This window comes from Dermochelys coriacea, chromosome 3, assembly GCF_009764565.3.
Source record: "Dermochelys coriacea isolate rDerCor1 chromosome 3, rDerCor1.pri.v4, whole genome shotgun sequence".
Lineage (NCBI taxonomy): Eukaryota > Metazoa > Chordata > Testudines > Dermochelyidae > Dermochelys > Dermochelys coriacea.
Window position 1 is genome coordinate 63,649,393 of NC_050070.1, and position 15,507 is coordinate 63,664,899.

Sequence of the window (15,507 nt, forward strand, 5' to 3'; positions counted from 1 at the left end):
AAGTACTCCTTTTCTTTTTGTGAATACAGACTAACACGGCTGCTACTCTGAAACCAATAATTATTCATTCATTCATTCATTCATTCAACCGGTGTTGTGTAAGATATCCACAACGCAAGATATTCAGGCAGTAAGTGACTTCCAGCTGGGACAAGTTTAGTGTAGCTCCCAATGGGTTGGCTGGGGAAGATCACATTGGTAGAGATGGTGCCTATGAATAATGAAGGCCTCAATTAAAGACTTGGTTGCAATAATGTGCAGGAAGTATGTTCAGAGAGTTCAGCCACAAGGTGGAGGACTCTACTAATTTAAGTCTGTTCTAGTCTCTGCACTGCTGCAGGCATGTTCAGATGCAATGGATGGGAAAAATAACAAAAAATGTTTGAGATCAATTTTATAGAAGTGAGCTAAACTGGCTTGTGATGCTGTTACCCCTAAAATCTTGGGTGTACAGATTACAACTGGGTGGGAATAGATTTTCCTGTCCCAGGAAATTTTTTCCAGATCTCACTTTTCTGAACCAAAAAAAAATTTAAGTCTTGAAAATGTTTGCAAGCCAACAATTGGCAACTTTTTTTGTTTCAGTTGATCAGAATGTTTTTCAGTTGTTGAAACATTTTGTTTGGCTTTCAATCTATTAAATTTTGAAACAAAATGATATTTTGAACTGAAAAAAAATAGAATTTTTCATTTTGTAAATGGTAGAAATGGCCCATTTCAACATTTCACACTTTTTTGATTGAAAGGAAAGTTGTTGGAATCAAACATTTCCTGCAAACAGTTTTGGTTTCAATAAACAGCATTTTCTAATTAAAAAATATTTAGCTGAAAAATTCTCAGCCAGAAGCACTAGGGTATTTTATTGCTTAGTGCAACTCCCACTTTCTGCCAGTCAGTTGGGTAGTTCAGAATACCAAAGTGAGTGCAGGTGTTTTGACATGACAGGTGGAGCTGGGGTTATTTTTCTCAATTAATTCAGTAAAAAGGTGTCTAGGTCGGCTGCCTCACTTGATGTCCTCTCACTGCCCATCTGTCACTTCCTCTTTTTCCTTTGAGGAACTCATGTCTCAGCTACTGACCAGCCGCAGTGCCATCCCCCACCTGCCTGAGTCTCCATTAAACTATGTGCATGCTGGGATATGATGAGTGGAGCAGTCTGTTTCCAGGTGATATATGATCTGGTACATTTTGTGCGCTCTCTGGATAGATATAGTATGACTTGAAAAGGTTTTGATATTGGTAGTGGTGGTGTATATACAGGTCTTGTATTGACAGCCAGAGCACGTGAAAACAAAAACAGGGAAATTTATCAGCGTTATAGTATATGGTACATGTAGTCAGATCACTGATTCTCCTCAGATGTCAATACGGTATCTTTGACCCCAACTATAAAATTCATCTAGATAGTGAATATTTATTTTAACTGAGTCTCTATAAATTAATAGCTTCAAGCAGTCTAATATAATTACAGTAAAACAGTATAAACAAAACAGAACTCTGTATAGATCTCCAAGTGAAAGCGATGTTTCTGATATCTGTGAAGTGAAATGAGCTCCTCAAAGTAGTGAGTATTTTTGTGACTAATAACAAATAACTACTCTGGCAATAGCTTAACATATATGTGAATTTTGGAAAAGGAGAAAAAATAGTTCCTTCCTTTCCAAAGAAAATTTTCACAAGTTATCATTCGGTAGCTATGAGACTTGGATAATAGTTTGAAATTTAAAGCAATTAGATTTGTTATTTCTAAGAAACAATATGCGCAGGTTATGGCACATAGTCTAAAATGCTCTTTTAGGAGGGGGACTTTAATAACGTATACAATTTTAATATGATTTTGTAAAATGTTTTTTTACTTGAGCTGGTTCTGATGGTGAAAACTAGAGCTTGGGGGATAAGTATTTGCAAAAGATTTGAATAGGGTCACACAGTAGGATTCCAGGTTTTACAGAGGTCTTTCAGAAGTGGTGGTTCTAAATTTAGAATTTTGGATGAGACGCTGTGCCTTACCATGGCTGCGCACGGGTGCTCAAAGAGCACTTTTGAAATTGCTTCAGCCCTTTGCTGTGGTGTTCGTTAAATCCTGCTTCTGTTTTGTCCCCCTACTGGTATGTGCAGAGCTGTTATCTGTAGAGCTGGTGAATTAATGGGTTTTTGGTTTGGCGGCTACACTGAAATCACCAAAAAAAAATTATTCTGGGTCAAATGAAACATTTTGTTCCATCCAAAATATTTTTTCATTATTGTTTGGCTTTGGCTATTTTTTTTTTACTTTTTTGTTCTTTGAAATCTATCAAAATGCAAAAATGAAACCATTTCAAAATGAAAAGTTGAAGCATTTCATTTAGAGAATGTCAAAATGAAACATTTAGATTTTTTTAGGGGGAAAATCAGATTTTTTTTTTCAGCCAAAGCTATTTGCCAAATTTGACCTGAATTTAGGAATAGTTTCAGTTGACCCCAAACTGTATTTTTCAGTGAATAAATTATTAATCTGATCATTTTCACTCAGCTTTACACATCAGCTGATCCTTTATTAGAAGATTGGTTATGTTAGCAATGGGAATGGTGCAAAGAATTAGGAGAAAAATATTTATTTTTACTCTGATTTAATTTTCTCATTTTTCTGAGAAAAATGTGTAAGCTCTCAAAAGGCCTGATCTAACTCCCATTGAAATCAGTGGAACTATTACTATTGACTTCAATGTGAGTTAGAGTGGGGGTTAAAATTCTTTATAGTTTTGTCAATATTACTATGTTTCCAGACAACACCAACATATTTAAAAACTCAGAACCAAACACAGATTGAAGACATTGTTACTGCTCTGAGTAGATATCACAAAATAAATATTACCGCAACTGGCAACTAAATGCCACAGTGATTGTTATCTTCAAAAATGCCTTAATAGAACCTGATCCAAAGCCCATTGAAACTATTGGAAAGGCTGTGATGGGATCAAACCCACAGAGAACATCCCTTTATAATTCCAGTCTCTGGTTACATAATTATTAGCCAGGGGTCTTTTTCAAAGGGTTTCCAATTTTATTTTAGGTCATTAAGCATCCAGATTTAAAAAAGAATTAGTTATTGCTCTTTTTCATGTTTTATACCACATAAGTAGGGAAGTTAGGTAATAATAATCTCACCTCAGTAACTTCCACCTTAAAACATATTTAATAAACACTCTACCTGAATCTCTTTGCTCCAGAGATTGCTCTGGAAATCCTACAGACTCAAAGCTTTCCTATGAGATTTGCTGTTTTCTGGTTCTGGATAGATTGGAAATATCAGTAGTCTCTCTCCTAGTACTCAGTGCTTCTGGATCTTCCTGTGTAGAGAAAATGCAGACATGTCAAGATGACTTCTTAACCCCTCCCACTCAAAGATTTTTGGATTTTTTTAAAATTCAAAAAGATTCAATTTGGGACAGTGGGTAATAAGATCTTGTCAACACAAGAAAAACATTATTAGTTTAACTAAATCAAGTTAGTTAAACTGATGCAAACCCTGCTATGCTATTGAGATTGTGGTGTGTGAAGCACTGTTCTTCATGAGTGCTACCTCAGTTAAAAATCTGAGTTTAGATTAATTCCTGGATAACATACTGATTTAAAGGGAGGATAAGAGAAGATCTATGAATAAATCAAAAGGATTTATCTGTGTTATGTTAACGTGTTGGTAGTCCATTGCTGATGACAATATGTTAATATACTAAAACTCGATATTGGATACAAAACATGCTATAGGCATTGTATAGTTTATCTAAATTCTCTACAAAATAATTGGAAATATAAATATTATTGTGCAATAAAGTCAATACTATGGGCAAGAAACCCACCTTGCCAATCTGAGTGAAAAATTTGTCCAGATAATACCATTGACACTTCAATGCTTTTCATACTTCCTTTTTTTCATTTTATTAAAGTCTTATAACAAAACTGTAAATTATAATAATAATAGCTAGCTCTTAAATAGTGCTTTTCACTGGCAGATCTCAAATTGCTGCATAGGATGTACCTACAAATGGACCATACATTTTATCAAACATTCTAGAACATCCCCTTTAATGTTTTCTTCAGGCATTCATTGTATCTGTTAATGTGAGTATGTTGCAAAGCTTCCCTTTTCTCAGATATTTGGAGAGAGAATGGATTGAGGGCTACTATGTCTTGTATGTCAGATAATTATTGTAACTGTTATGGTGGGAAAATCATATTCTGCTATCCCATAGGCACGTCATCATTCCACATGTGTTGAAATTTATTTTTATATAATATCATTTAATTTTCCAAAACTGCCTAGAGCCTGTTACAACCAGGATATGGGTAGTCTGACCAAGTAGTTGGAGCAGGAGTCAGGAGCCAGGCCAGGTCAGACACTAGGAAATCAGAGCATGGCATATGCCAGAGGGCAAACCAAGAGTCAGGTGTCAGGAGGTAAGCAAGATCAGAATTATGATCTTGGTGATCAGAATTAGACAGTAGAAGCAGGTAGCACAAGGGAAGCAGGAGAAACCCATGGACAGCTTCTTTCTTGTCTTTCCTTTTTCTCCTTTTTATGGTGAAGCAGACTTGACTGAATATTCTATAGCTGCTATAATTCCTCAGTATTTAGTTGTACTTAGTTGTTTATACTCCCTTGCTCTGCCCTGTGTCTTTCAGGTACTGTAACAATGCCTTTTTAACACCCCATTCCCCCAGTGTTTCTGCTAAATAACATAATGTAATTTTTGTTACTCTAAGACATTTGAATTCCTCAGGAAGCTTTTCCCTTTATCAAAATGCTTACATAGAAAATGACCAGTTTGTTTCTTCCACCTTGCAGAATGCACATAGTCCATCTTTGTGCCTATTTATTCAAGAAAGATTTTTGTTTAAGCCAGTTCATGTTCCAAACAAAAGCACTTCATTAGTCCTATCCAAGCCCTGATGTAGGTTATCATCCTCAACTCTAGGGCACAATTGAAAAAATCTTCCTCTTTTCATTAATCAATTTTTTTTGCCATTCCTCTTAGTTTTTTCTGTACTTGGCTTTTGAATTCCTGTTTATTCAAGAGTATTTCTATGTCAATTCTTCCATTTCTTACAATGTTTTCAGGTGCTTTGTCTGCCATTTCATTCCCCATTATCCCAATATGCACTGGGATCCAAGTGAATACTGTATGTATTCCCATCTGTACCAACTCTGTTATAAGAAATATAACTTCATTGATTAAATCACTTCTACATACCAAGATGCCCTTTTTTTCTATCTCCTTAACCTCTGAGACTAAATTTAAAAATGATTTCTTATTCCAAAACAAATAAGCATTGGGTTACATGCTACTGTATTTGCAGAGAAGTGATAGGTTAAATATCACAGTTGTTAATTCTGCAATTTCATATTTAAGTTCTTTCAGATGAAAATCTGGTCCTGTTGACTTATTACTGTTTAATTTATCAATTTGTTGCAAAACATTTTCTATGGACACCTCAATCTGGGACAATTCCTCAGATATGTCACCTAAAAAGAATGGCTCAGGTGATTGACTCTCCCTCACATCCTTTGCAGAATCATCAAAATCTCAATTTTTTTCTGCTCTTCTTTTTTTCCCTACTTTGCATCTGTTCTCCCTTTCTAATAGACTCTTCTTCAGGTTCCAGAGTGACTTCATTTGGGGTCAGAAAATAGTCCACCCAGCTCAGCACTTCTTGTTCTTGTGCTAGGTTTAAATAGAAGCAGGGAACCAATCAGGTCTCAAAGGGTTCTGCTAATCAGAGCCCAGGATTGGAGTCCTCTGTTAGAGTTCAGCTTTTAGTTATGGTACGTGTTAGTACAGAGGTGGGCAAACTACAGCTCACGGGACCCTCCGGCCCAACTGCTGAGCTACTGGCCCAGGAGGCTAGCCCCTGGCTCCTCCCCCGCTGTTCCCTCTCCCCCGCAGCCTCAGCTCACTGTGCCACCGGTGCAAAGCTCTGGGCAGGGAGGGGCTGCGAGCTCCTGGGGCAGCACAGCTGCAGATCCCCAGCCTGACCCGGTGCTCTGTGCTTTACAGAGGCGCGGCTGTAGCGCCGCCAGCCACCGGTACTCCAGGCAGCATGGTAAGGGGGCAGAGGGGTTTGGATAGAGGGCAGGGAAGTTTGAGGAGGTGGTCAGGGGTGTGGATAGGGGTAGGGGTGGTCAGGGCAGGAAACAGGAGGGTTGAATGGGGGCAGGGGTTCCGGGAGGGCAGTTAGGAAGGAGAGGAGGGGTTGGATAGGGTGGTGGGGGGGCACTCAGGGGTGGGGCTCTTGGGGTGGTCAGGGAACAGGGGGTGGTGTATGGGGTAGGAGTCCCAGGGGGCAGTCAGGGGTGAGAAGCAGGGGGGATGGGGGTTGGATAGAGGTTGGGGGTGGGGCCATGTCTGGCTGTCTGGGGAGGCACAGCCTCGCCTAACCAGCCCTCCATACAATTTTGGAAACCCAAGGTGGCCCTCAGGCCAAAAAGTTTGCCTGCCTCTGTGTTAGTAGGTCCCTAAGTGGCAGGTATTGGCTTTTAAGAGCTTTTTAGACTGTGGTTCAAGACTCCTGTTGCCTGACTGAGCCAAAGAAACAATTAAAAAACATTTTGTGCTCTTTTTCAGAAGATTTGTGTATGTATAGCTATATTATCCCACACTCTAGTGGAGGTTTATATACCTGTGGCAAAGGACAGGACAAACACAGAAAATATTTTTGGTGAATTTTGAGCTTAATACCTGGTTGGTCATCAAATATGATGATCAGTGGGATGTACACAACTTGGATTTCTAGTGCCAATAGCAGCTAGTATGCCATTCCTGCCTGTAAATGCATCCGATGAAGTGAGCTGTAGCTCACGAAAGCTTATGCTCTAATAAATGTGTTAGTCTCTAAGGTGCCACAAGTACTCCTTTTCTTTTTGCGAATACAGACTAACACGGCTGCTACTCTGAAACCTGTCACCTGCACATTGGATCCCAAGTTTTCACAAGCTTTGCTAGCATAGCTATTTGAAAAAAATCCATCTCTGTTTTTTCAAGAAAAAAAATGGACTTTTCTTCTAAATGTATTTTTGTGAATTTAAAAAAAAACCTGTTTTTTTTTTAAATTGTTCCAAAACCCCAAAATGTTTCAATATTCAAAATAACTAAAATGGTTTGGCTTCTTGTAGAAAAAACAGATTATTTTTGGGGGGAAAAAATTTGAAAAAAACTGTGTGTGTGTGTAAAATACCATTTTCCAAGCAGCACTATTTACTAATACATTGTTTTAGCTGCCATGTACACAAATTCTATGAGTAAATGTTTTTAATAATTTATTTTCTTGGATTGATATGCCTCTTAGCTGTGCACCTCTTGATGTCCCTTTTCAAAGACTGTTTCTAAGTCTACACTAGGAGTTGAGGTCGAATTTAGCAGTGTTAAATCGATTTAACCCTGCACTCATCCACACGACAAAACCCTTTTTTTTTTTTTACTTAAAGGCTCTTAAAATTGATTTCTTTACTCCACTCCCGATGAGGGAATTAGCGTTGAAATTAGCCTTGGCTGGTCGAATTTGGGGTAGTGTGGATGCAATTTAACAGTATTGGCTCCAGGAGCTATCCCAGAGTGCTCCATTGTGACCATTCTGGACAGCACTCTCAACTCAGGTGCACTGGCCAGGTAGACAGGAAAAGCCCTGGGAACTTTTGAATTTAATTTCCTGTTTGGCCAGCGTGGCAAGCTGCACGTGAGTGCAGAGCTCATCAGCAGAGGTGACCATGAAGAGCTCATCAGTAGAGGTGACCATGATGGAGTCCCAGAATTGCAAAAGAGCTCCAGCATAGACCAAACGGGAGGTATGGGATCTGATCGCTGTATAGGGAAAGGAATCCATGCTATCAGATCTTCCTTCCAGTTTTCAAAATGCCAAAACATTTGTCAAAATCTCCCAGGGCATGAAGGACAGGCCATAACAGAGACCCAAAGCAGTGCCGTGTGAAACTTAAGGAGCTGAGGCAAGCGGCTACTCCAGGTCAGAGCCCCAAACATGCCACTTCTATGATGAGCTGCATGCCATTTTAGGAGGTTCAGCCACCACTACCCCAACCATGTGCTTTGACTCCGTCAATGGAGAGGGAGGCAACACAGAAGCAGGTTTTGGGGATGAGGAAGATGATGATGAGGTTGTAGATAGCTCACAGCAAGCAAGTGGAGAAGCTCGTTTTCCTGACAGCCAGGAACTGTTTCTCACCTTGTACCTGGAGCCAGTACCCCCGAACCCAGGCTGCCTCCTGGACCCACCAGGCAGAGCAGGAACCTCTGGTGAGTATACCTTTTTAAATAGTATACATGATTTAAAAGCAAGTGTGTTTAATGATTAACTTGCCCTGGCATTTGTGGCCAGTATAGCTACTGGAAAAGTCTGTTAACATGTTTGGAGATGGAGTGGAAATCCTCCAGGGAAATCTCCATAAAGCTCTCCTGGATATACTCCCAAAGCCTTTGCAAAAGGTTTCTGGGGAGGGCAGCCTTATTCCATCCACCATGGTAGGACACTTTACCATGCCAAGCCATTAGCACATAGTTGGGAATCACTGCAGAACAAAGCATTGCAGTGTATGTTTGCTGGTGTTCAAACAACATCTATTCTTTATCTCTGTGTTATCCTCAGGAGAGTGATATCATTCATGGTCACCTGGTTGAAATAAGGTGCTTTTCTTAAGGGGACATTCAGAGGTGCCCATTCCTGCTGGGACGTTTGCCTGTGGCTGAACAGAAATGTTCCCCGCTCCTAGCCATGGGGAGGAGGGAGGGATTAGCCACACGATGGGGGGAGGCAAAATGCGACCTTATAACGAAAGCATATGTGCTATGTATGTAATGTTAACAGCAAGGTTTACCATGAAAGAGTGCACCCATTGTTCTAGAAAATGTGTCTTTAAATACCACTGTCCCTTTTTTCTCCACCAGCTGCATGTGTTTCAAGGATCAAAGGATATTCTCCTTCCCAGAGGCTAGTGAAGATCAGAAGGCAAAAAAAAAACTCACTCGCAATGAAATGCTCTCTGAGCTCATGCCATCCTCCTACACTGACAGGGCACAGATGAATGCATGGAGGCAGACAATGTCAGAGTGCAGAAAAGCATAAAATGATCAGGAGGAGAGGTGGTGGGCTGAAGCTGATAGGTGGCAGCTGATAGGTGGAGGAGGGAAGAACAAAGGCAGCAGGAGCACAGACCGCCGCTATAGCCTCTGTAACCAACCGCCCTCCTCCCCAGGTTCCATAGCCTCCTCACCCAGATGCCCAAGAACGTGATGCGGGGGCCTCCCGCCACTCCACCCCAGAGGATTGCCCAAGCAACAGAAGGCTGGCATTCAATAAGTTTTAAACTTTTAAAGTGCTGTGTGCCTTTGTTCTTCCCTCCTCCACCATCCCTCCCAGGCTACCTTGGCAGTTATCCCCCTATTTGTGTGATGAATTAATAAAAAATGCATGAATGTGAAGCAACAATTACTTTATTGCTTCTGCAAGTGGTGATCGAAGGGGGGAGGGGAGGGTGGTTGGCTTACAGGGCAGTAGAGTGAACCAAGAGAGGGGTGGGTTTAATCAAGGAGAAACAAAGAGAACTTTCACACCGTAGCCTGGCCAGTCATGAAACTGGTTTTCAAAGCTTCTCTGATGCGCACCATGCCCTCTTGTGCTCTAACTACCCTGGTGTCTGGCTGTGCGTAACCAGTGGCCAGGCACTTTGCCTCAAACTCCCATCCCGCCATAAACATCTCCCTCTTACTCTCACAGATATTGTGGAGTGCAAACAAGCCATAATAACAATGGGAATATTGGTTTTGCTGAAGTCTAAGCGAGTCAGTAAACTACGCCAGCACACTTTTAAACAACCAAATGCACATGCTACCACTGTTCTGCACTTGCTCAGTCTGTAGTTGAACAGCTCCTGAGTACTGTCCAGGCTGCCTGTGTATGGCTTCATGAGCCATGGCATTAAGGGGTAGGCTGGGTCCCCAAGGATAACTATAGGCATTTCAACATCCCCAATGGTTATTTTGTGGTCTGGGAAGAAAGTCCCTTCCTGCAGCTTTTGAAACAGACCAGAGTTCCTGGAGATGCAAGCATCATGTACCTTTCCTGGCCATCCCACGTTGATGTTGGTGAAACGTCCCTTGTGATCCACCAGTGCTTGCAGCACCATTGAAAAGTACCCCTTGCGGGTTATGTACTCACTGGCTTGGTGCTCTGGTGCCAAGATACGGATATGGGTTCTGTCTATGGTCCCACCACAGTTAAGGAATCCCATTGCAGCAACCATGCCATCCACTATGACCTGCACTTTTCCCAGACTCACTACCCTTGATATCAGCAGATCTTTGATTGCGTTGGTTACTTGCATCATAGCAGCCTCCACAGGTTTCAGAGTAGCAGTCGTGTTAGTCTGTATCTATAAAAAGAAAAGGAGTACTTGTGGCATCTTAAAGACTAACAATTAGATTTGCCCACTCCAAATTGATTCCCGACTGACCGGTAGCTGTCTGGTGTTGCAAGCTTCCACAAGGCTATTGCCACTCGCCTCTCAACTGTGAGGGCTGCTCTCATCTTGGTATTCTGGCGCTTCAGGGCAGGGGAAAGCAAGTCACAAAATTCCATGAAAGTGCCCTTACTCATGCAAAAGTTTCACAGTCACTGGGAATCATCCCAGACCTGCAACACTATGTGGTCCCACCAGTCTGTGCTTGTTTCCTGGGCCCAGAATTGGCGTTCCACAGCATGAACCTGCCCCAATAGCACCATGGTGCCCACGTTGCCAGGGCCCATGCTTTGAGAGAAGTCTGTGTCCATATCCTCATCACTCTTGTCACCGCGCTGACGTCACCAACTCACCCAGTTTTGCTTTGGCAGGTTCTGGTGCTGCATATACTGCTGTCTAACATGTGTGGTGTTTAATGTGCTCCTAATTGCCAAAGTGATCTGAACAGGCTCCATGCTTGCCGTGGTATGGCATCTGCATGGAAAAAAAGGCACCGAACGATTGTCTGCCGTTGCTCTGATGGAGGGAGGGGCGACTGACAACATGGCTCACAGGGTTGGCTTACAGGGAATTAAAATCAACAAAGGGGGTGGCTTTACATCAAGGAGAAACAAAAACAACTGTCACACAGAATGGCCCCCTCAAGGATTGAACTCAAAACCCTGGGTTTAGAAGGCCAACGCTCAACCCACTGAGCTATCTCTCCTATCTGATAGTCCAGGCAGGACTGAATCTCCATTAAACTTTTCAAGGTGCCCCTGACAGACCTCACTGAAATGATTGTGGGCTGTTGATTTCATGGAGGGAGGGAGGAAGAAGCAAATGAATACAAAACAAAATCTCGTCTATTTCTTGTTTTGATCCACTCCATCTATCTTTTACATCTTTGGCTGGCAGCAGATGGTGCAGTAGGACTGCTAGCCATCCTCATCTCCTGGCTGCTCGCCAGAAGACAGTGCAATACAACTGCCAGCAGTACTAAAGAGAATGACCAGGTCGAGTCACTCCTATTTCAGTCCCTGCGCCCATGTCTGCCCAAGTGCTCCTTACTGAGGCCAAGAGCACCTTGGACATGATGACGATGGTTATCAGACTTATTGCACCGTCTGCTGCCACAAGGCAATGAGCTGCTGCTGTGTAGCAATGCAGTACCCAGGAAACATACACTGATAGTGAGCTGAGTGGGCTCCATGCTTGCCATGGTATGACATCCGCACAGGTAACTCAGGAAAAAAAGGTGTGAAACAATTGTCTGCCATTGCTTTCATGGAGGGAGGGAGGGCCTGACGACATGTACCCAGAACTACCCATGACAATGTTTTTGCCCCATTGCGCCAGGCAGAGGTTGATGAGGAGGTCTCATGACTTGATGGAACTATAGATAGGGTCTGTGTCATTTAGGAAGTGTCAGAAGAAGTGCAGCCAGACCTAAGGAGAATGTTCTGGAGATGCTGGAAAAGGGGCTGCAGCCCAATGCACTAGAGGTAGATGTGTGTCCTTTATGCTGCAAAAGGAGAACATGTAAGGGAGGAGGGTGAACTGCACCTGGTACACGCCTGTACTCATAGCTCCAAGAAGGGGCCACCAACTAATATCCCTGGCAAGTCAGGGGACCAAGGTGGAAAACAGACTAACCCACCAGGGCCCCTCACTGTCCACAGGTGGTAGGAGGTCCTGCCACTTGGTATCGGGGCAAGACACGAGGGTGAGGAAGTGAAAGGTAGAGAGGATGAGTGTGTACAGCTGTTTCCTAGGCATGGTTCAGAAACAGAAAGCTGCTCTCACCTCCTGGAGTATATGATGTGGTATGCAAGAGGTAGAGAGCCCCATGTGCTGGCCCAGTGCCAGATGAGGGTAAGTCATTGTAGCTGAGTGAGCAGCCCTGATCCAGCTACAGGTTTACCTCCCAACTGCAACTGTACTCATGGTAATTTCACTATAGGATGACAGAATAATTTTTCAAAATAGCATTTTTGGAAAACAGAATTCATAGATTAAATAACATTGGTGTTTTAGTTTATACAGGTTTTGAAGTGCTCATAGTTGTGTGTTTTAAAAGGGGTAGTTTGTTATAGACTTTGGGGTCTAGATGTTTTCATTGACACTCTATAAATCTGTAAGACAGACACTTTAGAAGGTTAATGAAGTGGGCCACATTCTACTCTCAAATTTAGGTGTACAAGAATAAATGAAGGATTGTGCTTTGTATCTAAAAGTTAAATTTGGCAGAGTAGCTCTATATCAAGATAGCTTAATAAAAACAATATTTAGAGATGATAGGTCATTTTGTTGTGATTCAGATTAGAAGTCTGTAACACCTTCCTCCTTTATAAGTATAATAGTAATGAGTTTCACAATTTTCATTCCTATAGCCAGGCAGAGATCCCCTCAGCCATTTTCTTAAATATTCATAATGGGAAAGCGAAGAACCATTTTTCAAACTAGAGCTTGTTGTATAACTGATCATATCACATTCCAGTGTTGTTACTGATTGATGTTCATGACTATGAGAACATCTTGGCAGCTTCCATAGGTGGGGCATGGGTGAGAGAGTTGGAGTGAATTCTTAAATCCTGGTCTACAGCCAGAGGTTGAAAGCATGTTAAATGAGCTGCTCAAAGGACCACCACCCTATTGGCCAGGATACATGCACTTTTACGTAAAAAGTTACCATAAATAATTTTTGTTGATCCTCTTTTTATTTGAAAAAAACCCTGTCTCTCCTGAATATACACGTGTTTGGAAAAAAAGTATCATGCTTCTTAATAAATCAAACCATGTCAAATCACAAACAATTGGCTCTGTGGTGAAAAGAGTCCTACAAGCCAATGTGTAGGCCCAAACACTAAGGTCTCTGAATAAGGAAGCATATAAAAGATGTAAATAAATTTACTAGTTAAGACTCAGGATTACTTATAGCCATCTACAGCAATTACTTATAGAGCTGTAAGAAAAAAACGATGCAACATTTTTTCTTCAGAAGTTGGCAATTTGTTGAAACTGAAACATAAGAACCTAGGTGTTGCCATACTGGGTCAAACTATGCTGAAAAAAGTTTCCCAGAGGTGATTCTATTTTGACGAAGTCCCAGTGGTACAGGCAGGTTCTGAAACATGCTACCTTGTTTTCTGTCAGCTCATCTGCCCAACTTGTAGGCAACCCATCTATCTGACTGCCTTGAAGTTGGGTACCCAGGGCTTCCAGAGTCTGTGGCTCTGGCCTAACGCATGGCAGATGGGCCCCAGAGCCAGGGAACCTTTCCCTTTCATGGAGAATTTAATTTTTTTTTCATTTTTCATTCCAAAGCAGAATGAAACCAGATTTTGAAATTCTTCCATGAAACAGAATTACCTTTCTCCACCAATATCTCCTATGTCCTTGTTTGTCATCTAGTCCCTTAAGCCCAGAGCTCATCACTGAGGATAAATGGCTAGACATTCTGAGCAACCACAACTGCAGATGAAATCCATGGAAACCTCAGGTGAGGTGGTCAGCACTTCTGAAAAAATCAAGCCTCTAGAGAGAGTGTATGATGCAGCTAAATTACAGAAAATATTCTCAAATAATGTCATCCCTCTTATTACAATGCACATTTAAATTGGCTCCCATAGAAGCTGATAGGTCTTATAATATAGCAGTTTGCCAAAGACCCTATATGATTGTCCTATTGTACCTGATTTGAACCCATTCGCTAATGCAGGATTGTTCCTTACAGTACCCTCTTGATTGCTTTCTCCAGTCCTTAAATAACAGAAGCAATAGGGAGCCCATCGTTACCCCTGAGAGACTTCTCCCTGCTCTGTTAAGTCTCACCATTAGAACACTTTTCCTGGCGATATATCAGTTTGTTGCTTAATGTCTTCTTCGTTATGTACTTCAGATATTGTTAACTACAGATAGTTTAACATAACTCCACAAAACCCAAAGGCCTTCAGAGACACCTTTGTGACTGAAACTGAGGGTTTTTTCCAAAGCCGGGTCCACCTCCAGTTGATTCCACCCAGCAGCTGCTAGAGGTGATAGCAAGATCCAGCCCCTCGCAAGGTATGTTTTTCTCCACACAAAGAATAGCTCCTCTTTCAGCGCGAATGATTTTATTTTGGACAAAAAACATTAAAACAGGATAGAAAAAAGTGCTCCATGAGAGAACATGGGATTGGTGTGTCCCACTGTAACAGACTGGATTGCGTTGAATACAAAATATCTATGCTGACACCAGACTCCTTAAAGAATTATAGGTGCAGTAGTCAGAAAACAAAGGTATAACAGTTAGAAAGAGGGTCTCTATGGTGAGCTATTTAACGCTGCTGCTGCTGGAAAGGAGGTCACTTTCCATCATTCTGCACCAGAACTGATGTTCTGCAAGGGCATGGAAGGATTTAAAATCTCCTCACTTACTCCTTGAGCACTTGTCGCTGCTAGAGAGTAGATCACTTTCTCCTAATTTATGTTCCTATGCTGCTTCATTTTGGTACACTTTATAAATAAAAAGCATTGTGGCATAGATTATAGTGCTGGAAAATATTTCTTTCATGGTGCCATTGCTCTGCTTTTTAGGTACTTATTAAATATAACAACAATGGCAGCAGAGTCTCAATCCATGACTCAGTTAATCGTTTTCATTGCTACTTATCCTTGACTCCATATGGCATTTGTAGAGTACAGCAAGGGCAGCCAGTGAAGTACAAAGTTACTCTTTGTGCAGATTTCAGAGTAGCAGCCGTGTTAGTCTGTATTCGCAAAAAGAAAAGGAGTACTTGTGGCACCTTAGAGACTAACAAATTTATTAGAGCATAAGCTTTCGTGAGCTACAGCTCACTTCATCGGATGCATTTCGATGAAGTGAGCTGTAGCTCACGAAAGCTTATGCTCTAATAAATTTGTTAGTCTCTAAGGTGCCACAAGTACTCCTTTTCTTTTTGTGCAGATTGTTGATGCGGTTTGTCTAGTTTTTGCCATATCCAACCCTGATTCATTTACCAAGTTTTTCAGTTTTGAAAACC